The sequence below is a fragment of the Anas platyrhynchos genome, chromosome 25 (genome assembly GCF_047663525.1).
Source record: "Anas platyrhynchos isolate ZD024472 breed Pekin duck chromosome 25, IASCAAS_PekinDuck_T2T, whole genome shotgun sequence".
Taxonomy (NCBI): domain Eukaryota; kingdom Metazoa; phylum Chordata; class Aves; order Anseriformes; family Anatidae; genus Anas; species Anas platyrhynchos.
The window spans coordinates 6,607,224-6,633,555 of NC_092611.1; the positions used below are offsets into that span (position 1 = coordinate 6,607,224).

Here is a 26,332-nt window from a genome sequence, read left to right on the forward strand (position 1 = left end):
CTCGTTCTTTGTGGAGCACATTATGCAATGTACCTCTTAAGATTCTGCTCCCTTGTCACAGCAGAGAGTGATCTTAATAGAGGGAGATATTTTAAATGAGCGTTGCCTTAAACTTTTCATAGGGAAGGCAGCATGTGGGGAAAACAATGAAACTGTACCTAACGCCGTGATTCACTTTGATTTGATTCTTGAGCTTATAAACCAAAGAACCCATGTTTTGTAAGTAATGTATGCAATAGACCAACTTCTCAGCTGGAGTAAGCTGGCAACATGCTAGGGTCATGGGAAGGATGGGTTTTGCTGTAGCTGAGAACGTTTTCTGATGTCAAGTAGAAGTACTTCAGTTTCTAGGGAATGTGATCCCATCTGCCTAACATGGAGGAGTCAAGTGAGCTGAAAGGCACTAATTGGTTCTCCCATCAGGGGAAGATTTGTGCTTTCAGCTCTGTCCCAAGTTCAATGTCAAGCAGAGAAAAGAGCTGCAGCTCTGCAACCGATACCACGGGACAAGCAGTGGTGCTCGTCCTGTTCTTTTCTTTAACTGAAGCTGTGCCTCAGTGAGTGCTGCTCCTCACCAGGACCAGGTGCTGCTTCAGTGTGCTTTGATTCTGGGGAGCACCAGGTCACTTTGGGGTCCCAGGTCACCAAGGGAAGCGTCTTCTAAACCAAGAAGCATCTTGCAGAGGAGGTGCTGGAAGCCCAGAGAGCATTGGCTGCCCCCCTGCCTTCAGAGAAGGTGCACACCATGGTAAAGATGCAGTTGAGGACCCCCTGCTCTTAATTTAAAGACGGAGAAGTTGATGAACGTGAGTCTTTCCATGTAGTTTCTTGCTGATGGTGGGATGGGGTGGCTTTTTGCTTCAGTTGTTCCAAGTCGCTGTGCTACAAGGAAGGAGCTGAACGTCCCCTGTCCTGTCCGGTCTGCCCCTGACCTTGGAGGTTTGGGAGAATTGTCTGTCCCTGACTCTCGCCTACTGCCTTAGGCCTGGGGGGTGCACAGCAGAAACGCCTCTCAGATCAGAAGGAAAGATCCAAAAAGCCATTCACCACCGTGATTACATCAGTGCATTAGCAGGAAGCTGGGGAGGGTTACACAGAAGAGTCCCCTCCCGACTGCAGACCCAGAGAAGCAGGATTAGAAGGAAAAACTTGAGAGGGGAAGGAGAGGAACATTTTCCGTGGTATTTTCAGCCAAAGAGCTTGGTCTAATCCTTGTCCTCCCCTGAGGCTCTGCATGACCTTAAGCCAATCGCTTCCTCGCGCGCTAAGCAGGGTTTGATTGCGTTGATCACTTCAAGTCTCAGGATGGCAAACGCCACGCAAGAGCTAAGCACTAATACAACTTTTAATCAAACGCAGCTACAGGTGCTTTACTGCAACCTTTAGAGAAGCGGTTCCTCCTCGTGCCAGGGTCCTGTGGGAGGGAAACCTGCTGTCACCCCCTGCCAGCCCAGGGCTCAGCACCTCTTGGGGTGAGGGAAAGCAAAGCCACTGCTCTTGTGACACCTGAGGTCAGGTAATGCCTGGCACCAGGAGACTTAGCCTTAAATATATATGTATTAATCACTGGAAACCCTTTTTAGTGACCTTTTGGAGAACTTGCCAGCAGTCAGGGTGCTCCTGTCCTGGTCTGCAGCAGGAGAGCAAAGGTCTCCCAGAGTGATTCTCTCGTGAATCATTCGGCTTCTTTTGCTCTGGCCCAGCACCAAACCGTGTACAACTCCAAAATACCTGTTCACAGGGTGGGAGCAAGGAATTAAGTTTAGTGTCTGCAGAATTGCATGCAATTCTTCTCCCAAAGCCGTGCACTGCAGGGAATAGAGAAGAGTGTATGTTATGCTGACATCTTCCAAACTCACCAAGAGATACAGCGGCTGTTTTAGACTTGCTGAGACACCGTCAAGCAATTTGGCTCTGCAAATGGGCTCTCAGGCTTTAAGGGCTCAGTTACTCGGGGTGATGTGAGCAGCATTTGTTCTCTGGAGGGATGACGAGGAGGGGAAGGTGGATTCTGTCTCCCACAGCTGGGTGCCCACCACCAACTCACAAGATCCTCGGGTTTCCTCTCTATAGAACGGAGCCATAAATTTCCTGCTGTCTTTGGAAATCCTAGGATGAAATAGGGAAGCACAAATCAATGGTTATGGGGAAGAAGGGAAGGATATAGAGCAATATAATTGATATTCTCATTTCTCAGGCAAAATGATTTAGGGCTTTGTTTTTAAAGAGCATTGAGATTTATAAACTCACAAGGCCAGGCTGTCTTCTGGTGTAAATTGTCATTGCTATTTCAGTTAACATCAGCTGTGATTCTGGGCCATGGCTGAATTTCTGTAGCTTATTAATAGGACTCTGTTGACTGTTATCATTTGGTTTAAGCAACACTTTCTGTCTCATAGTCTACATATCTCGAAAGCCATTCTTCAGCTGGGGCTGTGTTGATAAAACTGATTAGCAGAAGGGAGGGAGGAAGAAATGTGTTCATGGTGAAAAGGGCAGTACATCAAGCTAAAATGCTGGAGAAATGCTGAGTTCACAGAACGCACCAGGAATTATTAACCTTTGCATGAAAGCTGTGCTGCACAGCGGTAGGAAATTTGCCTAAGTTGGACTGCAGCATCTCTCTGACACCCCTTGGCATACGGGGAAAATAACCGCAGCAGCGTTGATGGAGAGCCTGATTGTTACTCTTCCTTGACATCTTCATCCAGCTACTTCAGAGCACCCCTGCCTTAATTCAGCCATGAAACAACGCTTGGCTCTCCTTGAATCTTTGCCAGGTAATGTGTTAGAGGGGAATTTCTCTGCGCAGCAGATTACAGTGGGCCTTTCCAGTATGGGCATGGATGCTTTGAGAGTCTGGAAAGAGTTTTCAGCCACACGTATGGATTCATCTGGAGGCACTGTAAGAGCATCCCAGTGTCTGTCACACACCTGTGACAGGCTAACGTGGTCAGATCAAGGTACATCTGTACCCACGTGGGGAAAATTCAGCTTTGGCGACCTCCAAAGAAACCATTTTGGGGTTAGTTGTGCCCTTCTGCCCTTTTATAAAGCAATGCGTACATCAGTTCTGGCGTGGAAACCAGAACATAATCAGCTCTTTGGAGATGTGCACAATGAAGAGTTTGAATCCTTTTGAAATAAAATGTTTTGGCTTCGGATGCGTTCAAATGTTTTGTCTTTCCAAAAATAAATAAATAATGTCGCTTCCCTTCCTACCTCTTCCCCTGAAGCTGCATTATTTAGTAAATAAAGTAAAAATCTGGTTTGGGGAAGAAACAAATCCCTTGAAAATTAAATAACAGCTTAACAGGCAAGGTTGATTGATGTATTGTTTGACATCTAGGAGGTAGGCAGCTATCTAGATGTGGCGTGTCTGGCTAAATCGCTTTCAGTCTCTTTTCAGAACGTAGTGTTACCAAAGGTTACATGCTCGGGAAAATAAAGCATAATTGCTCTGCATCACCATCTAGAGAGCACAGTTAGAATTAAGCCTCTACATTCTTGCCAGTAAATGGTATAACATCATAATTTTGATGGGTATCCTTTCTGGTTTTAGTGCTATTTACTCTCTAAAGCAGCCCCTATTTATAATATATATTCTATTGCCACATCTGCTTTGTCCATATGGAAAAGAATTTTCTGTTTTTACTCCCCTTCCATATGGAGTAGGAGGCGGGCTTTTGGTGAGTGTGGGCAGGTTAGAATGGGGATAAATAATAGGAAACACTCCCCGTGTCAGCCACCTTAGAAGCAAAATATTTTGGCCTGCTCCAGAGCTGGCCTTCTCCCAAAGGGAGCTGTGATCTACATCTCCGAAGCGCTTGAATATTGCCAACGACAAAGCGCGCCGCTGAGACGCGCGTTGTGATTCACATTGTGTCGCGCGTGGTTATGTGTTGCTACAAGAATTAATGATGAAATGATGAATGCTGAGCTTTGTTCCGTCTCTCCGGGAAAATGCCTCTATTTGGCTAGGGTGCATTGTAGGATTACTTGTTGTTACCGAGGTAAAGTCCCGTGGGCCAAGGTTTCCCTCCTGACAGCCCGCTGCCGCAAGCTGCCTGGGGTCTTCCTGTGAATAATGGCACGTTTGCGTGTTTTAATCAGCTGCAATTTTGCAAACGGTTTTTATGATTTAGCAAGTCCATTAAAACTGACATTTGTTCTGCTCTGACACTCGTGAGGAGCTCCACAGAGCATAAACACTGGAAATTACTTGTAGGGAAGAAGATATTAAAATTCCCCAGCCCTTTCGTGCGCTTGTCTGAGAATTTCTGCTACCTTGTGCGGTGCCAGCTTGGAGCTGAGCCACTTGGTGTGTGCCTGAGGTTTTTCTCTGTGTGCTGACTTGGGGCAGGGTGCTCCAGGCTGTCGTAGAGACAAAACACATGTATTTATGGTGACGTGCCTCCTGCGTGCTTTGCAGAGCTATATCTTAAGGCTGAAGCAGAGGCTAAGTTGAAGTGGATGGGGGACGTGACCCTTGGGAGCAGAAGGGTTAGTAAATGCAATGTGTCTTATTAAATGTGTGTTGTGTGAAAACAGCATATGTACCAACTGTTCCTTCCCATCGTCTCCTCTATTTATGACCTGAATTTATCCTAGTTCCACAGTAGATTCTTTGCAGGTTTTGCACAAGGCTTAAACCAAATCCCATCCATATTTCTGTTGAGTCCAGGGCAGTTTCAGAGTGAAGGTTGAGATTGGTCCCCTCCTGTTCTCCATCTAGCCCTGTTTCCCTAGAGAAAACACGTTCCTGGAGTTCAGGTCCTGTCTGTCCCTCCAGGGCTCCTCTCCAGCAAGAAGACCTGCCCCTTCATGTTTGAATATCAGCTTGGCACTAAAAACGAGTCCTCCAGAAGCCTTGTGTCTTTGATATGAAGCTAACATCAACATTTCAGCTGTGAAACACAGCCTGCAGATTGACAGCTTTCAGGAAGCAGGTTTTTTCCATCCCTGATGCAGTTCTTCTCACTCATCCTATTCAGACAGCAGTACGAAGCCCCTCTTAGAGGGAAAGAGCTCTCCAACAGCGTCTGGAAATGTATCAAATAGTCTTTTTTTTTTTTTTTTTTTTTTTTTTTCCCAGCTGTCATTTTTTTGCACTGGTTTATTTTGTGCATTTTTTAAAAATGTTTTTGCATATCAGTTGTGGATTATTTCAAGCCATACCTTCTCTTGGCATGGAAAGCTTCTCTGAATTTACAGCTGTCACAGTGGTCCTTGCCAGGAAGGGCAAGGCTGGGGTTTAGGCAGTTGAGCTTCCACTGATTCCTCTGAAGTTCTTTCCAGCCTCGCGTTTGAGCATGCGTGGACTTTGTTTCTGATATTAGGACTAAAGGGTTGTTCTTGTTTTCCCCTCTTAAATATTTAACTGTATTTACTATAAAACCCAAACAAATAAACAAAACCCTAACTGGCAATTGTATAAAGGCTTGGTGGGCAGTACGAATATACCGATAATGGCCAAGATATAATTTCTCGTGCAGAGGGCAGTGCTAATTGCCCCTAACTCCAGCATGACCTGTGGGTAAGCCTGGGAATGAGGCTGGCATTGAGGGGTGGGCAGGATTTCTTTGGCAGGTGTGTGTCCTTCAGGAACAGATCTGTAGGTGCTAGATCTTCAGTGGGGATCTTGGTGGCATCTGTGGAAGTGGGAAGCGCTGGGAAGAGACAGATCAGCACGTAGGTGGCTGTCTGAAGTTACCAAGATACAGGCAAATGCCCAGCTGGGGGGGAATCTGGCTGGCTGGAAACAGCAACTTGGGCTTTGTGGGAGGGGGGGAGGTGATGAAAAATGATGGAACCTGTTGCGAGACGTTGAGAAGCGAGGACTTGTCTTGATTAGGGAACATGGAGGCTGCAGGCTGTGACTGGTTTAAAAATAAAAATAAAATCTAGCCTGATTTCATTTGAAATATGGTGAGGAAGGCCACAGGATCTGATCAGAGGCTGAATGTGAACCCACTCCAGAATTCCAGGGCAGCTTCTCTGTTGCTTTTCCCACCCTCTTATGGGCTTCTGCACTTCTCAGTTCCCTTCGACCACGAGCAGATGAATTACTGCTCGTCTTATCCGCTGCCAGCAAGGAAAAGCTCGTGATGTGTTCCCTACCTCGAGGGCAGTGTTACCAGAAACTTCCCCTTGCTGTTCCGATCGCTCCTGTTGTACTTCAGAGCAGCATGCAGCAGGATGTGCCTGTGATACCTGCAGCCTTCATTTGTAGTCCTAGGAGCTTTAGATAAGCATCAGGAGCTGGATCCTTGGGCTGTGCAAATTGGCTCCATTTCGCCGCCGAAGTAAGTAGAGCTATTCTCTGTTAAAATACTCGAGAAAAATCTCACTTATCTGCTCCCTAGGGCTGAATTAGGTGAGCATCACATAATCTTTAATGTCTTTCTCCTCCCTCCCCCCTAGGAAGACAAGGGAGCCCTATTATCGCTAATTTTCCTGATGGGAAGCTGGGGTCGGGCAGGCTGCGATGTGCATGCCGTGTCTCATCCCGAGGCCCCGCGAACTCTGCGCATCTCCTCTGGCCTGCCAGGCCCTGCTCCTCAGCCACGCTTAGGTGCCTAATTTCTCCGGAGGTGTTTAGAGGTTTAATCCTTTTAAAGAGGCGATTCAAAGTTGCTGGCTGAAATAATCGCATTGGGTTCTGTATCAAAGCAGGAGCTACACCTGGAAGTCAGGATTAGCAGGCTAAACACCACTCCTGCTTTCTCCTCCCCATTAGTAGAGAAATCCCCGAATCAAGTGCCCAGCCTCTTGCAGTCCCAGCTTTCCCAGCTTGGTGACTTCCAGTTATTTAGGAAGGACCTTTCCTTCTCCTTTTTGGAGCCTGAAAGCAAAAGCAGCGCAGGCTGGCAGCTAAAATTCCCCTTACAAAGGCTTCCTTGCTTCTGCTCAGCTTTAAACTGTCACCACAACGAAGCACCAGAAATGAGCAGATTGAAAAGCAAAAGCTGTGTGATGCTTGATGTCTTGTAATGTGTTAACAAGCCCCAAATTTACACTGTCAGTAAGAACCCCCAAGGAAAAGTGGAAGTAATTCCAACCAGGGGAGTGTCTCCCGTCCTGCTGCTCTGGCTTTCACTTCTAATTTTGGCAAACAAAGTAAACACGGAAAACACAGTGTTTGTGCAAATTGCTCTTAGAGAAATATGGACTTATTCTGAGCTTCTTTTGAATTTGTGTTTTAGCCTGTGATTGCACAACAAAAGGAAAAGTATTTTGAGATCAAGGCTGAAAAGGAATTGCTGTTTGCCCACAAAATAAATGGTGCGGTTATCTTCTCATCTCCGATCAGTTTTGATTTAAATTAATCTGCCACTTGAGTGTTCAAATCCCTTGGGTTGCCTAAGAAATGATGCATCGAGCTGATAACATGAGCTGTCTACATTCTGCTCTGGAGCTGTCACCGTTCCAGCACTGCAGACCCATGTTGGGGTGCTGGGGGGCTGCTGGCACCCCCCATGCCCATGCTGAGTGACCCAGGTAGGGTTTAGAAACAGGTCTCGTACTTAGAGCAAAATACTCATTTGTCCCCTGCACTAATCTCAGTTCTCTACTCTTTTTTACTTTTTATATTTCTTATCATGGAAGCATTCGTTGGGGGATTTAGAGGTTAGGAAACCGATGCACCTTATTGCCACTGCAGGAGCGCAGCGTGCGTGGAGGTGCTCTGCTTTCTGCAATCTCTGCTGCCATCGTTCCTAGAAGCAATTGAAAAGGGAGAGAAGCTGGAAGAGGTACAGAGGGGCCATCCAGTTTGCAGTGCCACAAATGAAACATTATGAAAAATGCCTGCCAACTGAGAGAATTTATCATCAGGGAGCTGTCAATCAATTGCAGAAAAGTAAGGGGGAGAGAGGAGAAGAAACAATCAAAAAAAAAAAAAAAAGCACAAGTCCTTTTATAAAGCCCTTATTTTAAGTAATGTTTGCTAAATTACTTTTTTCTCTCAAGCTCAAAGAATAAAATATTGGTTCTTTTTTTTTTCTTTTTCTTTTTTTTTTTTTTTCTACTTTTGATTCTCAGTTCTGGAGTATGTTAACATTTTTTTTAAGGGAGGAAAGAGATGAAAGGATCAGTAGATATTGGGGATCCCAAAGCCACAACAGTCATCGTTACGCCCCACAGTCAAACACGACTGCCCCTGAGCTAATGGACCTGCAGAGTTCAGTGGCTGGAAAGGGAGATAAATATTCAGGTCTTACCTTTAATGCAAAAGTCTGTGAACAGAGATGACATTTCCTGTGTGTTCTCTGCATGTTCAGCTCTTCCTTGTATTAATGTAAATAGAAAAAGAGCTTGGATCTGAGGGAGAGCTGACCTCACCTCCTGCCCTTCCTTATTTTTGACTGACAGGCACTGAAATTGCTTGGTTTGAATGTCAGGAGGAAGAGGTGCAATAATACCCTTTGATATTAATCATCATAGGTGCATGGGAAATAAAAAGAGGGGAGGCATCAAAGTGAAATAAAAATGCAAACTAAGCTTGCACATCTTTTGGCTTGCTAAGGTTATTAGGTCTTGCCTCTAGTGCTGTCCTGCCTGGTATCCTCATGCAAATCCAGCCTGCTTTCCACTGCTTTCAGGCTTTGCTGCCCACACAAGAAAATTGTGTGGTGGCTTCATTCATTCACTACTGCACTGGCACTGATTTTATTTCAGTCGTGCCCTCCTCTTCCTGTGCTGGGAGGGGGAGCAGAGACACGTTGGGTTTTGTGTTTGCATTTCAGCAAGTGCTCTGCCTGTAAATCTTTACTTAAAATCAGGAAGCAAAACCAGCTTTCCAGTGGCTTTCCCCCCTCTTGCAGCACGAGAACATTCAGAACTGCAGTGTCTTTAGTAAATATCCCGTTTCTTCAATTTCCATTTGTCTGTTTTTAAACCAAAAGCAGCAGGGAAACTTCTAGGACATGTGCAGCTTGTGGACATGAGTCTCCAAGTGTATTTATTCTTTGGTTGCAGAGGTCTGCGATCCCTCCAGGGTTTTTTTTTGTGCCGTGACTCGAGGGGCTTGGAGCAGATCTCAACAGGCAGCGATTGCAGGGCATTCATTCAAAGCAGGGCAAAGGCAATTTTTGATGGCCAGGCAAGGCCATCAGTTGGCTCCCGTTGGTAAAACCGAGGCCGTGCCATTTAATTTGCTGTGTAGGTTTAGTTGGGTATAGGGAGCTGAACAAAAGCCCAGCTAAAAAGGAAAATGAGCCTGGAACAGAAAATCCGGAGCTAACTAAGAGGCATTCAGCACCACTACAGCTATGGGCTCGCCTTTTTTTGTGACTGTTTTACAGATGTGCTAAAAGCCTAAATCAGGTGGCTCTTATGGGTTGCTGATTGCCTTTGCTGTATTCAGATTGCAGGGCACGGAATATCATCCTCAAACAAGGGTCTCATCCGGAGAGCTCCAGGCACGCTGGCAATGGGCAGGAGATGCAATCTTACCACTTCTGTATTCCGGACAAGCGGTGCCAACGCTTCAGGTCAGCTTTTCACCTCCCTTTTCACCTCCTTCTGTTCCTTGGTGGGATTTGGGCTGAGGGTCTGGAGATATTGCTGATAAACTCGTGAAAACTGCAATGAAGTAAGAAGGTGTTTGGGAGAGAAAGTGGACAGAGGTGATTCCTATTTTGTGTTCTGACTGCGAGGCTGGGAAGGAAGGAAGGAAATCTTGAAACAAAATGTGATTGCTTTTTCAAAGCCCTGTAAAGCTTCAGCTCAGTGTAGGAGATCATGACAAGGTTAGATCGGTTCTTTTATTTAATCCAATCAAATTCATTCTGGGTCCTGATTTTCTAGCACAGCATGAAAAGTCCCTGATGACTCTGATACAAGTCTGTTATTACCTAATTGCTTTTCCATAAGGCTTTCACCTGATAATTCAGATATTGTTACAGCTGCTGAAACCTGATAATTCTTCTGCACTGCAATCTGCCTATATTTATTATTACTCGTGCTGTGGGAACAGTTTAAGGCTCAGAGAGATCAGGTCCTTGTTAATGACTACTGCTGCAGGCACCATGAGAGACATTCAGAAAAAAAAAAATCACAAAAAATCAAAATGTGTTGAGGAGGAACATCAGTGTCCCAGGAGCTGGACTCGATCGATGATCCTTGTGGGTCCTTCCACCCCAGGATGTTCTGATTCTGTGATTCTCCCACAAGGCCACTCCATCAGCAGCGTCTAAAAGAGGACCCTGCAATCCTAAAAGTGACTGGCAATATTTCATGCTAAGCACTACACAGTCGATTTGTTCAATACTATTTTATTTATTTATTTATTTTTAAAGTCTCTACCTGGGAGTCTGTCCCAGGCTTTCCCCAAGCTGGTGAGGAAAGAATTTCTCCTCGGGTTGCTCAGCAGTTAATGGCTCTCGGAGGGACGCATCCAGACTTTTGCAGCTCATTAGAGGAGTCATTAAAGGCTTTGGTAATTAAGCAGAAGGATACCGAGAATTTGATACAGCAAATTCTTCCCATACCTCTTTGTACTCAGCAAAGGTTTCTCTCTCCTTGGATCCCTGATGGTGTTTATGGGTTCTGCATAAACATATTTATCGCTGTGCCTGTGCCAGGGAAGGCTGGGAGGTTCTCTGCAAGCAGCACCTCTGCAAGAATCATGGTATTATAATAATCCATGGCTAGGGCCTTGGGGTGCAAAGCAAAGCAGGAAGCATAACGTAGAGGGACAGGACAGGGTGCTGGAGCTGACAGGTCTGAGCAAGTCTTAGTTGGACCTGAGGGTTGCTCTTCAGAGTAAGGCAGCTTTGTCTTTTGACTTGTTGCAGGGACTTTGAATGTTCAAGGACAGCTTTTATTTTATTTTATTTTATTTTATTTTATTTTATTTTATTTTATTTTATTTTATTTTATTTTATTTTATTTTATTTTATTTTATTTTATTTTATTTTATTTTATTTTATTTTATTCCCCCCTTTGGACATGAAGTTGCTTACAATGCCTTACTCTCCTGAGTGATGCAAGTGACACGCTCTACTGTGACATTAGGAAAGCTTTTGGCAATGCTTCCTAAGGCTTTTTAACGTGGAAACTGAGCAAGTGGACTCTGGATAAACAGCTTGTTAGGTGACAACTGACTGTGATAACATGAAGCGGCTGTAACTTGGGAATGGGACGGTTCAGACTGAACACTGGGAAAAATATCAGTAACAGGTCCATGTGAGATTGAAATTTGTTACCTCAAAAAGCAGAAGAATCTTAATCTCTGCAAGTTTTTGAGAGGCAAAACCAGAACTGAACTGGTCTGATTGTGATAATCCTGCCCTGAGCAATAGGTTGGGTTAGGTGCTGTCTGGAGGTCTTTTCCAACCAGCTTCATGTGACTATGAAATGCCGTAGTGGTTCCATGTAGTGGAAGTCAAAAATAAAGTGTTGGTAGGTGTGAAACTCAGAATTAACCCCCCAGCCTGGCTGCCTCTGTCTGAACCACTCAGGAGGCTGCTGTCCCTGGGGGTGGGCAGGTGGAGGGACTGGCTGCCAGTCCCGCAGAAGCAGTGAAGTAAAACACCGTGCAGCCTCCCCCAGAAGGGGGGATGTACATGTAAATCTCCATCTGGATCCTAATAGAGACGATTAACTTGCTCAGCTTCAGCACAGCGGCTGACGGGCACCGTGGGTGTCTGCAGCAGTGCGAGGAAGAGGAGAGATGGGCACTCGGGGAGCTCCTCTGCTCACGCAGTCATTATATACTCAGTTAGCAATCACAGATTCCTCTGAATCCCACGGCTGATCGGTAATTTCCACTTGCTCTTGTCGTCTGAGCAGCCAGTGTCTCTTTATTCCCGGCCCCGTGTCACTTCTCTCCGGGGGGCAGCTAATCACTGGTTTCTCTGTGAGATGGAGAGGGCTCGATCTTGCTGTGGCCTGCCGTGTGCCGAGCTTCCCCGCTGAGCTGCCCTCCTGAAAATGGGCAGGGCAAAGTGTGAATGCTCCAGGGAATCTTTCCTACCTGTCTGACACGAGTTGGGTTCTCTGCGGGCCTGCCTTAGGCACCTGCAAAGCAGCCCTCGTCTTAAAAAACTATGAGCAGAGAAAGGATGCTGTCAGGAGAGGGGACGTTAGGGGGTCGCCTTTGTCAGTCAAGGACATTAAGCCAGGCAGAAAGGGAGCAGGTCCATCTGAAGATGTCCACAAGGCCAAGTTTTGAAGGAGTGCAGCCTGGCACATCACCAGTAAATGAATGCAAATTGCCTTGGATTCATCTACATCTTCAGACCTCGGTTAGCCTGTACCAGCTCATGTTATAGCCCACCTGACTTGGCGCTGGCTGGGCTATAGATGGGGGGTGACAGTGTTCCTGAAACAGTAAGATCCCCTAGAGGAAGGTGATTTTTTACAAGAAAGTTTTTAACCTGTGGAATTTTACAACAGAATTTATTTATTTATTATTTTTCTTGAGACGAGAGGCTTGTCTGGAGCAATCCTGAGGGGTCATCTCGCTGTTAAGGGTGGTTTTTCCTCTCTTCCATCAACGACTCAAAGTATCCTGGCATATTAGGGAGCCCTTTGATAGCCATCTGCCCTTCCCCAGGGTTTTTATGGGAGGGAAAGGCAGTCGAGTGCTTTTTTCTTGGCTTCTTCTCCATCTCCTGGAGCGCTGCACAGGGCCTGGCAGCCAGGTGCAGCAAGAAGCAGGGGGTGAGGATGGGAAGGGGTCGTTGGGACCCCTCTGTGTGGGAGAGGAAAGCAAGCAAGCCCTAAGCCAGGCAGGAATGGATCTGTCCTTAGGCTGGAGCCTGTCCAGAGAGCTGTATGCGTTTAGGCAAAGCTAATGTGACAGTTGCTGGTTTCTAGACAAGGACTGCTCTGGCCGGATCTAATAAGAAAAGCAATATATAGTGTGAAACCAATACAATTTCAGCCTATGAAGGAGCTACCCAAGCTATGTAGGCCTGAAGGATAAATGTATAAAGCTCCCGCAGCTGCCTACAGCGCTGTACGTGCTGTCCATGCTCCATGACAGACACAATTATTTATTGTTTGTCTTACACCAGCACCTAAAGGCTCCCGCGGGGACCTGGACCCTTGTGCAGGGAGAGTTGCTGTCATAAAAACTTTGCACATCGAACTGCTGCTGGGGAATTGAGACCTGGCACAGCTTGGCTCTCCCCCAGCAGGCTCTGATGGTGATGGCTTGAGATGTTTGAGATGCTCCTGGCTCATGTTCCCTGCAGTAGGAACGCAGAAGCTCTTGCTACAGTAATGGTCAGAAATGGGGATGGGGGGGATGTGGATCAGGGCAAAATGCTGCAAGGAGCTGCCAGCCTGAGACCTGAGGCTTAGCCAGGGAGCGGGGTTTGGGCACTGCCTGCGGGGATCCCAAGCTACAGCTGAATGCCACAGCCGTGAAAAATGGCAACAGGAGACCTTCTGTACAGCGTCAATGATTTGTGTGGGCCCTTGTATTTGCTTCAGGAAAGTCAAAGGCAAAGCTGCAAACCCCTCTCTCTGTGCTTGCGACTCTGACAGATTTCCCAAAGCAGATTTTTAATTAGCCCCTCCCTCTGCAGTGCCCTCTGTAATTGTCACCCCCAAAATTTCAGGCTTTCCCCTGCTACGTAACAGAGATTTAGCAGCAGAAGGCTGGAGGGGAGCCCTCATATTACTGAGACTTTAACGAATTATACTACAGAACATTAACTGGTATGCCATAATGTATTATCATAATTAATTACAACTAAACTGCAGTTGTCGAATAAATGAACAAAGTACATTTCATGATGCATTATCCCTGCTTTTTTATTGTTTGTCCTCTTACTTGTTAAGCTAAAAATAATCAGTCTTTTGCAGTTGGTCGTCTTCTTGTCATGTAGTTCCACCACATCTGTAGTGTTTCAGGGAGGCTTTTGTGTGCATGTGCCTAAAATGAATGCGCTAACAAGCATGAACATATTAATGAAAAAAAAAAAAAAGCTCTAATGATAGCAACACAGAGGTCAGGATAACTTTCTTTTTTTGTCCTTTATGCAGTAATATAGAAAAACAAAGTGTTGTGGTGTTAAGTCAGGCTTGTGCTATTTTGTCTGCTTTTGTCAGAGGTAAAAGAAAAAAATGGCATGCCATCCACGCACTTACTGCAAGGAAGAAGAGCAATAATAAAACAGGCCCCTCAGGTGATATATAGACCTTCCTCTAGGTATAGGAGACAAGATCTTTGCAGATAATGTGTGGAATGACCTTCCCAAGGTCTTCTGAGCATGATCTTCAGCTTCCAAATATCGGCAAAGCTTCACTGAAGGGGCTGGGCTTCATCTGATTTACTCCAGTTAGAGCTCATTTGGCAATTGCGGATAGCAGGAGGAGAAAGTTATGCCTTGGGTTAGTCAATTTGGTGGAGATCATCAGGCAGCCCAGTCCTTTTCCATGGGTGTGATTGAGCTCTTCTTGTTCAAAATGGCCTCATTAGCTTCTAAAGAAGAAAATTGATCGTCTGAGCACTAACCTGGTGGAGCAGGGGGAGGTTGTGTGCAGAAATCCACAAACTTGGTGCACAAAAACCTTGGGTTTGAGTGCGTGCGCCTGCGTGAAAACACCCAGAGCCAGCTGTAAGAGATACAGTGCCACTTTTATAACCAGGGCAGGAAATTTCCCTGCTGAACAAAGCCTGTATCTGCCCCTGAACACTGGCACAAGTCCCCAGGCAGGTCCAGGGCCGGTGGCTGGCACCTTGCCCCCTGTGAGGACGCAGCAAGGAGCCCGAGCTGCTTCTCCATCACTTGCTGTCGCTAGGTGGGCACCGTAATTTTCTGGGAGGCAGATGCTCCTGTCAGTTGTTTTGTTTCCTTGCCAAGATGCATGTTACCTCCGGGAGCCCTTAGGGGTCCATTTACCAGGGATAATTAATTAAATTAACAGCCTTTTGTAGGCGTGCTGGAGGTTCATGTAACAAGTGTGCTTTGAAACAAGGCGCTGGATTCCAACAGCCGTTGGTAAACTGTGCTGGTTGAAGCTCTCTCGGCCACATCTTTCACTGGCATTAATCAGAAAGGAGTCAAATTCTGCCAATTTACCTTTTGCAAAGACCTGGCCCCTTTTATCTTTCCTCTTCTCTTTCGTATTTTCCCCTCTCTCGGCTCGGTATAGAAAATCTGTTTTTTCACGCATGCCAAAGACCAAAATCTTTAACCACTCCCTGTCAGCATGATTGCACATTGATTGTTCATCATCTTTCATATAATAGAATTAGGCCTCATTAAAATAATCTCTTCCCCCATGAGCCAGACTTGTTCAGTCTCCTACAGCCTGCCCAAATTGCCCCTTGGTCTAATTAAGGGAATCGACCATTTGCATCCGTTCTCTCCTCCTTGGGAGACGAGGAGGAGGACGATGGGCAGGATGAGGTGCTGAGGATATCATTTCCCACCTGAAATAGGAAACAGCTGCCAGCTATCCCAGTAGCTTCGTGTTTTAGCAATGCTGGCCCTGGTGGGTTGTAATTATCCACGCCGCCCAGGGTCATGGATCATCGCCCTGTAGCGAGACAGGCGGTTTGGCAGAAAGGTCAGCGGCTGCAGGGCTGCCTCCTTTCCTGCTCAGCTGCCAGGCGGTCTGCATGCCAATGGGCTCCGTGCTGGGTGCTGCGGCTTTGTTCGGCCTCGGAGCTGCTGGGATGGGTGAGACCAGGCAGAATAAAACGAGGGTTTCACCCAAATCTCCACGGGCACCGGGGAGAACTTCAGGCAACTGTTTGTGTGGGGGTTTGGAGAGCAAAATGTGTACTCTCAGGGCAGATTCTCTTTTGACCAGTCACTTGTAGGAATGGAGGCAAAAATAGGGGCAAAAAAAGAAATATCACCTTTTTCTTTTTAACCATTATCCTCTGTGAAGAAATGCGCTCATCTCATGGCATGGACTTGATCCTCTCCTCCTCCTACCTCAGTTTTGGGCTCCTTGCACTCAGGCTCGCAGCTGGACGGGAGGATTGTGGCGTTACTCAGGGACAGCAGCTGCTGACGTCCCTTGGGAGGTTTTAAACAGTGAGCAGCTCTGCTGCAAGGTGGTGGCCGCCCACTTTGCTCATCCAGCTGAGCTCAGAAGGGCCCTAGGTAGGGCCAGGTCAGCTGGGGAGGGATTGGGGCAATTTTTAACATGCAGCACTGGCTCCTGCTATGGAAAAGGGTCCAAGTGTGCTGAGTGGAGCCCAGACTGCAGGAGAGCTGGGACCAGGCTTTGAACTTTGCACTTGCACTACACCCATGTTGGGAGGAATCAGGATGCTGCAGCTTTGCAGCTACTTATTACGTATCCTCCCAACACAGCAAAGCTTTGCCTGCTTTTTTTGTAGCAATTCAGGATACCAGGAATGTCTCACAGCACACCGCCAGGCTGTGCCAGGTCCCGTGTTACACCTGCGTCTTTTTACTCCATGCCCCGCCGATAAGCAGCAAGATAAAACCACGGTGGCAGCTTTCTCGTGCCTGCATGGTGCTTGCTGATTATGCCAAAATCCCCACGATCTCCTCTGCACATCTCACATATCAAAAGTCCGCAAATGCAGGACACGCTGCTGGCTCCAAACGAGAGCCCCTGGAAAACTAATGGCGTGGGATCAATTTCTTTAGCATTAGTGACGTTTTTATATCACCTCACAGCTGGGTGACTCTGCCTTTGTGATATAAATAATCGGCCGTAATAAAAATGAAAGAGCATCCGATTTGCTGCAAAAAAGACTTATGATGCAAACTTCAGCAAGGTTTAATGGAGAAGAACGCTAAGGGAGAGAGCTGGGTGTTTGGTGAAGGCGATGGACCAGGACTCCTGGTTTTCTTCCCAGTTCTGGCATGTGGTGCACTGCCAAGGCACTGCAAGAGTCAATATTCTGGCCTCTTGCTTCCTCCGGAGCTTTCTGCATGACTTTGCCTACATAACTGATTTATCCATGGTCTCTGACTAAAGTAGAAACAATTACAGAACTCGAGTGTTGTGATTTATCAAGGCTGGTAAAGTGCTTTCCAAATGAAGCATTAAAGTCAGAACATCATTTCTAGGCCTCCTCCAGATGCTCTGTCCCCACTGCTTTTAAGGTCCAGATGGCAGGTTGGTCTGAAAAAAAAAAAGTGGACGTAGGTTTTATGCTAATGGTAGGGTGGCAGGCCTGAGGGAAAGCCAACACTGCCAGAGATGGAGAAAAATGATCTGTTGGTAGGGGTTAGCCTTGTGCACGAGCTGTATTTTGGGAGAATTAAATCCCCACCTTCAAGGCTTTCCTCTAAAGTTCATCACTGAGCCGCAAACCCATGCTGAAGCAGGTTTTTGGTCCTAAAAACAGCTGAAGCAGGGTTTTGGTCCCCCAAGTGGTAGGAGCTCCAAGCTTGCTGTTATTTAGGGTGTCTTGTTCTCAGTGAACCCACCAAGCCCAGATGTGCCACGGCTGAGAACCTGAACTCCCTTTGGCTCTGGGCTTTTCCCCTATAGCCTGAAAGCTGCAGAGGGATTGGGTAGGAGAACACGGGACTGGAAGTGGCTGAGGATGGGTCTGTTCTGTGAGCAACCCCTTTCTCCTCTTCCCTTGCCATGCTGCCATAAGGCATGATGAAAGGGCAGTGAGTGCAGCTGGGCTCTGCCTGCCACGGGATTCATTTATTTTCATAAAGGAGTCAAATTTCCACCGTTACGTTTTCATCTACAAACCATCAATATTTCAGGGCTGTGGCAAAGCCCCGAGTGGGGGAGGAGAGCTCCCTCAGTCTCAGAGGCTCTTTTCATAGTTAAAAGTTCACTGCAGAAAATCTGATGCTTAATAAATTGGAGCCTTCTCTGCTTTAAATCATTTTTACAGCAATTGCGGAAGAAAATATAATTATTACAAACTGGTCATTTGTTACTGAGAAATCTCATTAAATTGACTCCATGCTGGAAGGTTTGGTGAGGGGTGAGAGGGGGGTGAGAGGCAGAGACCTGACAGAGGGGTGGGAGAGAAGGCTCTTAATTACAGATTGATTATTTCTTGTGATTGAATGTGAAACGTAATCAGCTCATCCTTTCTAGTGGGGCAGATGGGAGCTTCAGGGACCTTTTTGTCTTCCTTGACCCACCAGCGTGGCATACTAATGACCTGGGGGTGCAGGGAGGAGCCGGTGCTGCTGAAGCACGTTTAGGTGAAGTCGGGCTGGGACAGCAATTTAATGCGGTCACGTCTCATCATCATGTCTCTATTTCACACTGAACTAATCCTCCTGTACACTACAACCAGTCTGCTTTGCCCCCATTCAGGGTAGGTGCTTGGATAGACACATCCGAACCAGCTTTGAGGTGTGCTTGAGGAGCTGGGAACGCACTGGGCTTGCTTCTGCTGAGCTCCTGGCTAACGTGGAACTTCAAAAAACCTCCTCTTCTCTGTATTCTCGGTCCCACCAAGAGTGATAAGTGTGTATGAATGTGTGTCTGCAGGCTGACCGAGTGTGCAAGGTGGCACTGCTCTGAAATGGGGGGCGGCTGCAGGAGGGCACTGCCCCCTGTAGCAATCCAAGCTCCCCGATCATCCCCGTGCCGGGTACCCGCAGCCCCGGCGTGCAACAATAAGGAGGAAATCACTGCTGCTAAGGGGGACGTGATTCCTCTTATGTTCTTTCAGAGGAGAAGAATATTGTGTGTTTTGACATCGAAATGGAGCAATTGTTTTTGCAAAATGATTTTTCTCTAGTTTTAGACCTTTTTAGTGATTTCTTCTCTTGGATTCTTAAAGGAAAAAAAAATGCTGAAATATGACAAATTGATAGACCATAATGATCTAATCGTGTGTGATGTGTTCTTGAGAAAGAACAAAACGAAAAGCAAGAATCTATGCTAGGGTTTTAGGAAAATGATTCCCAGACATGTAGATTGCCTCTTATTAGGATTAAGAACAATACCTAGCACTTACCAGGGTATTTTCCTTCACAAAGATCCCCAAACTTTTTGCACTCCTGAGTGTAGAAGGTTATTCAAATATTGGAATAGTTGTTCAATGGTAAAACCAAATATTAGTGGAATACATTTTTGTCCAATTACCAGTATATGCATAGGATCTCGGGCAACAAAGCCTCCATAAAAAATTCATAATGGCTCAAGCACTCAGCCAGCTTCAGGGGAGCAATTATCTTTCCTTCATGGGTTAATACATTTTGCTTAAATAATAATAATCAGAAATAGTTGTAGTGACAAATAAATATAAAATAAAGGTTTGACAGTTCTGCATTTTTACAAATGCTTCTGTTAACTGAAAATATTCCCTAAACTCACCTTGACTTTGCAGATATTTCCCCTTGTTTTGCAAGTGTTCCTTTTCTGTTTCTGGCTACATCTCAAAACCAACAAAAATAACGCACACACAAAACCACCAATAAAACACCTGAAATGCCACCCAGCTTTGGGATTTAACATTTTATCCCATTTTGCATCTGAAGTAATTGAAATACAGAGAAGTAATTTGCCAGACACCGCACACAAAGGAGCGCACGAAGCTGGAAGGAAACAGAACCAGAAGTCCTGGATTCTGATCAAAACGGGGAAGAATGGTGCATTTCAAGGGTTTGGATGAGCTCAGGGCCCTGTGTGGTGTTTCTGGGAGCTGGCTGTGAGATGCCTCTGCCTACTTGCAATGTTCTGGCCAGTTAGCCACGAGATGATGCTGAGCAGCCAGGTTTGGATGGGCTGGTGCTCTGCAGTGCCGAGCTGTGCCGTGCTGTTGAAAGCAGAGAAGTGGGATTTAGCACCGTTATTTAGAAAGGGAAACGGGCCTTTCAGGCACATAAATATGTATCTTTCTCCGAGTGTGTGGTAACATGAGATTGCAAGCTTATCTTGTGCCGTTCCAGGCTTTTTCATGAGCGATGGCTTTTTGCCTTGCATTCAGCAACGGAGCAGTCTTGCAGCTGACAGTGGAGTTGGCTTTACTTGGGTATTTTTGGGAGACCCAGCGAAGGGACGGTGACAAATATGATGTCCCATGACTGCACAGATGCAGCACTGTCCTTCAGCAGCGTTGCTGTGAGCAGCTCTGCTCCTGGAGGCCGGGGGGAGCCGCTTGCCGAGCTGCTCGGGCTGCAGTGAGCCAGGTTTTCCTCTGCGCTGCCAAACCTTGTGGGTCTCCTCTCGCCAACGCCGAGAGCTGCCAGCCTCAACGCCAAGCAGGATCCGTGCTGGACTCTGCACAGGGCAGCCTGGTGGATGAGAGGGGTCTGAGTTACTTGCAAGCAACTGAACAGGGGGTGGGTAAGCAGCTCCTGGATGTTAAAACTAGTTTGGGGATTGATTCACGCTGCAAAACCCAGCTGGACACTCAGGGGGACTCTTGGAGGCTCCTGAGGCCAGTAATGAAATGGGAAAGCTACAGTCCTCCTCTCACTGGATGATAGCAATAAATAAATTAAAAGGCTTCCCTGTTTAGTCTTAGCCTCGTAACTACAACATGAGCAAAGCTAGGGAGAATAAAAAGAAATATCCCTTGGAAGACAGAGTCTGGAGAGCACCAGCCTTTCCGATGCGCCCCGCACACAGCACACTAAACTCATCGGGACGGCAGGATTCGCGTAGCTGAGTTGTGCAATGCACCAAAAAAGAAATAGCACAGTGCCCCTGCTGCCCCCCAGCAGGATTGGGATGCACCTCATGCTCCGCACGCACGGTGGCAGGGGGATGTCGGAGCAGCCCTGGCTGCGTGCTCTGAGCCGCGTGCTGCTCTGCCTGTTGTCTGATGTTCGAGCTTCATCTCAGCTGTGACAATCCTATCTGATCATTAATAATACAATAATGAAATAGCGACTGGAGAGACACTTGGATAATCATCTGAGCAAAGGCTCATTAGTGCTGCAGAACAATCTCTGCCGTGTAATAACAGATCCCAGGAAATTTCAATTAAAGCTGGAACTCTGTTGCAATTTCATTTTATTTCCAGCCAGACAGCGGATGGTGTAATTGCAATCAGCCAACGCAAGGCAAGCTCCTCTAACTCAAACCTTCCCATGGGGCAGGAGGTGGGCTGGCTGGCTGGATGCTGTAGGTTGGTAGGTTTTTTTTTTTTCCCCTCTGCATTTTGTTTCACTTCTACCTTCACAGGGCAAAGTGTTCCTTACAACATCGTACCCTCTTCTGTTGCTGTCCTGTCTGACTAAATTGGGGTGTTCCACTTTGGGAAAGCTTTTGCAATATTCTTACATTCTGTTTCCTTACATTGTTCTGACAGCACTTGTCTTCTTCTTGTAGGGTGGGATGCCAGCCCCCTGCCTCAGTGCCTCCAGCTTCCCATCCTTGTCCTTGAGCAGGATAGCTGTGTCTTGCTGATATACAGCAGAGGTCCCCAAACCCTTTGTCCGTTCAGATCTGTGGTATTTTGCATGGCTATTAGCTGGCAGAACTCCAACGTGAGTAATTGCATCCCGCGTTCTCATTAAGATTTTCTCTGCACGTTCAAGTGGACGTTGAATTCTCCTTCGTTTCCTTGGCTGTCCCCTTCTGGCTTGTCCTTGTGTCCTGCCTTACCCAGCTGCTGTGCTCCACCTTGGGAAATGAATAGATTATATGAGCTAGGCATGAATTTAGTCATACACTGCCTGGAGAGTGTGTTCAGTGATTGAGAGGACAGTTATCGTCCCCAGGGAGCAGCCACACAGATGTTCATGAGGGCCAAATGCAAAGAACTGTTGTTCCTCTGCTACGAACCCCCCCCTGGCACAGGGGTGCTGTTTCTAAAGGCCCCTTGTCCTCACGGAGCACCCACCAGCCCTGGACACTGGGTGCCACGACATTCCCCAGAGCTCTGGAAGAAAAGGAGCACGAGGGCAGACACATAGGAAACATGGGCTGTCCCAAAAAGGGGCTGAGACCTCGCTTCATGCTGAATCAGAGCTGGAGGAGGTGCCCAGCAAAGTTTCTGGGGAGGAGGGGAAATCTCAGAAGCCATAAATGTCTAGCTTTACTTGCGGAGATGATCATTTTATGCAAACAAGATGTGCTCTCTTGCTAGAGGTCTACTTAGCAGTCACCTGTGGAGGCAGCTACTGTGAATGTTTGGAATAGAAAGTGGCTTTTGTTTTAATGGTTTATCAAAAACCTTATTTTTTTAACTTGGCTTTTCCTGTAAGCAGAAAGATCTTAGTGGAGCAGAACGACGGGTCAATGTACATGCAGCAGGCAGCAGCATTTAACTTAACTCTTCCATGGCTTGGGCTTTTATCTGGAGATGCATAAAATCAAGTCTCTTAATATCATCTCTCCCTAACTTGTAGAATCACTTCTTGCATTTCTGTTCTTCCTTCGGTATTTGCTGGCAGTGCTCTCTGAGATGAGCAAGGGGCTGGATGGATCCACAGCCGTACCCAACCCTCCCGTCCTCATGTTGTTACAGAACTCTGCATATCCGTGTTAGAGATGGGGCTGAATCCCAGATTTTCTGGACCTCAAAAGGCTGAGAGAGCACCACAGGGAGGAATTAAACCTGGCATTTACAGGGACTTGATTGTTAGAGGCGTGTTTTCAGTGCATGAGCTGCTCACCTTCTTGGAATTCTTGCTTTGTGCTCAAGAAGAAAATACATGTATATCTTTGTCCTCCTTCTCCTTGGTTCTTGCCAAGGTCCCTTGGGGGAAAATTCCTTCCCGACCACAACCATCTCCATCAGCTGCACCCTCACAACCCGGAGGGGAATTCTATTCCAGCCTCAGATTTTCTTTCTTCGTGATTCATTTGTGCGGTGCTGGACTCTTCCCAGCGGGTTCCACCCCCGTCTCTTACAATCGGTGGTTTTGCACCTTTACTCTCACAACTGCTGGTCCCAACTGGCCGCAGACCTTCCTGTGGGTGCAGAACCCGCTGGTGCCTCGTTTCCATCAGCTCTGCCAAGTGCTGGGAGGCTCTGGCTCGCTCCCACCCATCCGACAAGCCGTAGAGGTGCGAGGTAACGAGAGACAGGAATGCCTGATAGCTGAGAAGGAAACTTCAGGGAAGGGAGGGGACAGCTTGTGTTGGATGGGAGAAAGGGAAGAGCATTCCAGAGAGCGTGCTGGCGAGGAGGAGAAGTGCTCCTGGCACGGGAGGTTCATTGAGGCAGAGAGAGGGTGCCAGGGATGCTCTGGGGCTGCACGAGGAGATGCAGGCACGGTGCCCCAGGTTGCCTTGGCAGAGCTGGTGGCCCAGGACTGCTTTCCCTGCTCTTCTGCTCTCCCTCCACGTCCCATGCTAGGTGAAGCTGTGCATGTTCAACCCGGCTGCTGAATCCTATCTCCCCCTGACAGGTCTCTCCTCTTGCATTTTGGCTGCGCTCGTAGCGCCTGTCACGTCAATAAAGTATTTTTCTCATTTGAATTTATATGAGCGTTTGTTTATCCCTGTGTAGGAGCATCTGCATGTGAGAGGGAGTGTATTTATTTCTAGAGAGGGATGTGCAAGTGTTTACCAATAGCTGGGAGTTAGGAACGTGTTGGTACACCCGTGCCCCCATACTAATCTTGTTCTATTGATCCCCCTATTGATTTGTGCAGCACCCAGCACACTGCTGTGACTGAATGTTTCTTGTTCTGATTTTTCAAATGTGACAGCAGCTCTTGTTGAACCGCACAGGTTGCTTAGCACCTCTGAAAACCAAGCCTTAAACATATGCTCCAATGACCATAAAAGCAGCACGGATTTGCACGGCTCCCTTGCAATCAGGCTCTCCTTGCAGTGCACCTGTGGGCAGAGTCTGGGGGTGCTGCTGGAGCATCAGGTCCTGAGCATCCAACCTGCCTCACAGCCTTCCTCCCCACCTATGCCAGGGGCTGGTTCTGCTTTCCGATATTTTTTCTCGTGTATAGTTTTTTTTTCTCTAATTAGCTGCCCGTTTTCCCCCTCTCACTTTGATCTTGTTCTGGTCTGCCCGGATAATCAATAACCTTAATGGAGAAAATGTGCTTTTTTTGGCTTTGAGATTTCTCCTTCCTTTCTTTGAAACAGTTTTTGGGGGGGAGCGAGCCAGAGGAGGGAAGGCAGATTACCATCATTTTACCCATCTTGTCACTTTTGTCTAGACCACTTCCGTATCTGGTTCTTGAGAATAAAGATGAGGAGGTGTTTCGTGATCTCTCCCTCCATCTGCTCGCTTCTGCATCTGCAGATCACTGATCCTTGCCCTCAGCCTCCCCGCAGGCTCCCGGTGTATCCAAACGGGGCTCTGCTGTGCTCAGAACCCAGCAGTAAACTAAAAGCACGCATCCCACACAGAAATGGGTCACATCCAGATTTGCTTCTAGAACACGTGCACGCATCTAGCTGAATTTACACCAGGGACAGATCTGGCCCAGCCATATGTCCCAGAGCTAACTTGCTTCCCTCCCACCTTTCGAGACTGCTAATGAAGCACTATCCCCTGCAGAGAAAGCAGCGTGTTAAAATAGGACTGTCGCATCCCAGGGGAATGGGTGTTAGCAGCAGAACAGAAGGAGAGAGAAAGATAATGGAAATCGATGCGCGTCAGGACCTGATCTGCGCTATTAAAATCAATAGGAATTTTTCAGGGCCATGAAATTTGAAGTCCGGAGCACAGTCTAGTTTTCAAAGTATCCGAGTTCAAGAGTTTTCCTTGCGTTGAATTTTGTAGCTTCTATTTTTTTATTATTTTTTTCTTTTTTATTTCCTGATCTATCTTCATTTATTCTGATTAACAGCTGCAGCAGCTGGGGTAGCTTGGGAATCTCCCTCCCTGCTGTAACCAGAGCACCCCGGTGTGCCTGAAGCGCGTGTGCCTGCTGGGGAAAGCAGAGCGGGGAGGGCAGGCTTTAGCCCTGGCTGCGTGCTGGGGAGAGGAGTGAAGGGGAAAGAAGGAGAAGTTTGACGGCATCACGAACAGAGTCAACACGCTTGTTAGCTCCTAGATCATCCTCTCCTAATTATTATAATTAGCGATTTGATGAGGATCTGTTGACATAATGTTCCTCAAGGGAGAGTAGCGAGGAGGCTTGCCCAAGCCTTGAAGCCACTAAACGGACTGCTACAAACAACATTTTCTGTACAGAGCAGGGCAGAGCACAGGAGAAGGCATGACTGGTAATGGGGAGCCCGACACGCCTGGATACTAGAGCCTGGTTACAGCTTGAAAAATGCAGCATCTCACCAGCTCGTAAGCCAAAACTGCATTCAAACCTTAATGGTGAAGAGGGTGAAGGAGATGCTTGCATCCTGACTCAGAGCTGTCACCGCTGGTGTGCAATGCAGCATCTTCGTTTTGGAGTTTTATGATGGCTACAAGGAACATTTCGACCCTTGGCTACTGATGTAATTCGATCAAAAAGGAACCAACAGGGGAGTGGTGGTGGGAAACAAACCTTTAAATTCCATATAAAAAGAGATAAAAGCGGCTGGCTTAAAGGATTGCATTGAACCTTATTTAAGAACTTTTTTAAGGAGCAGAAAAGGAATTTAGTGCACACAAACTTTTCTACCTTTTCCATCAAAGGGTCAGAAATTCTCATTCGGGTCCAGATCAGAGCCAGATTCAAAAGGTCACCAACAGGGGGGAAAACATCTGAATAGGAGAGGCAGGGAGCGAGGCCAGCTATGCGGCGTCCCCAGCATCCTCTAATCACATTTCCCTCCGCTTGCCAGATATCAAACAGAAAGGAGCGTTTGAAATAATACATCCATTAAGATACCTTCAGCGCCTGTCAAATTTTGCTCTAAGAGGATTGTGCTTATTACACAGCGGTAAGGTTTTATATTCTTAAAATTCCTTTGGAGCAAGCAAAATGAAAGGAGGTAGGAAGAAAACATGCCTCTTTCACGCCTAGGAATGGGGCTGGGCGAGCAATTACAGTTCTGCCCTGTGCTAGCCTTCAGCAAAGGATGCAGGCATGAACAGGTTGGTCTCTACCTCTTAAGGGACTGTTTCTGCCTCTCTCCTCAGAGGGAGAGAGGCAAAAACCTGAAATAAGAATATGGGAGCATCAGGGACGTGCAAGGGTTTGGGGATTTGGGATGCTGGGGCACTGCAGTGCCCCTGTTTGGCCAGGAGAGTAAGAGGTACGGGAGCTCATGCAAGGAGGGAACTGTCCCGGAATGACCTCGGGATTCACTTTTTCCATTGTTTTGAGCTCTATCTGCTCGCTAATGCTGCTGGGCCTGGACAGGGGCTGTGAAGTTACTCCTGTTGCTCGGTGTGGGTGATGGAGCAGCCTCTGTAGCTCTGCTTCAGACAGTGGCGAGACAATAGCTGCTTTCTGGGAGGACAGCTGAGGCATCCGATGGCTGCAGCCCGTCTCTTTCCTACCTCTCAGCTTGCTCCAGTGGCATCTTCTGATCTTTCCCTCACTGATCCTCTCTTCAGCTCCTGATCTTTGTTGACTACCTTGGTTCT

The 26,332-nt window shown here is 47.1% G+C and overlaps 1 long non-coding RNA gene across 2 annotated transcripts in view; it reads left to right on the plus strand.

Annotated features, from left to right (window-relative positions):
- LOC110353386 (uncharacterized) overlaps window positions 1-26,332 on the plus strand; it is a 154,663-nt gene that overhangs the window by 71,893 nt on the left and 56,438 nt on the right. For both annotated transcript variants that reach the window (XR_011804907.1, XR_002403818.4), the window contains exon 2: window positions 9,368-9,494. This is a non-coding gene — a long non-coding RNA (uncharacterized lncRNA). The remainder of the gene's footprint in view (window positions 1-9,367; window positions 9,495-26,332) is intronic.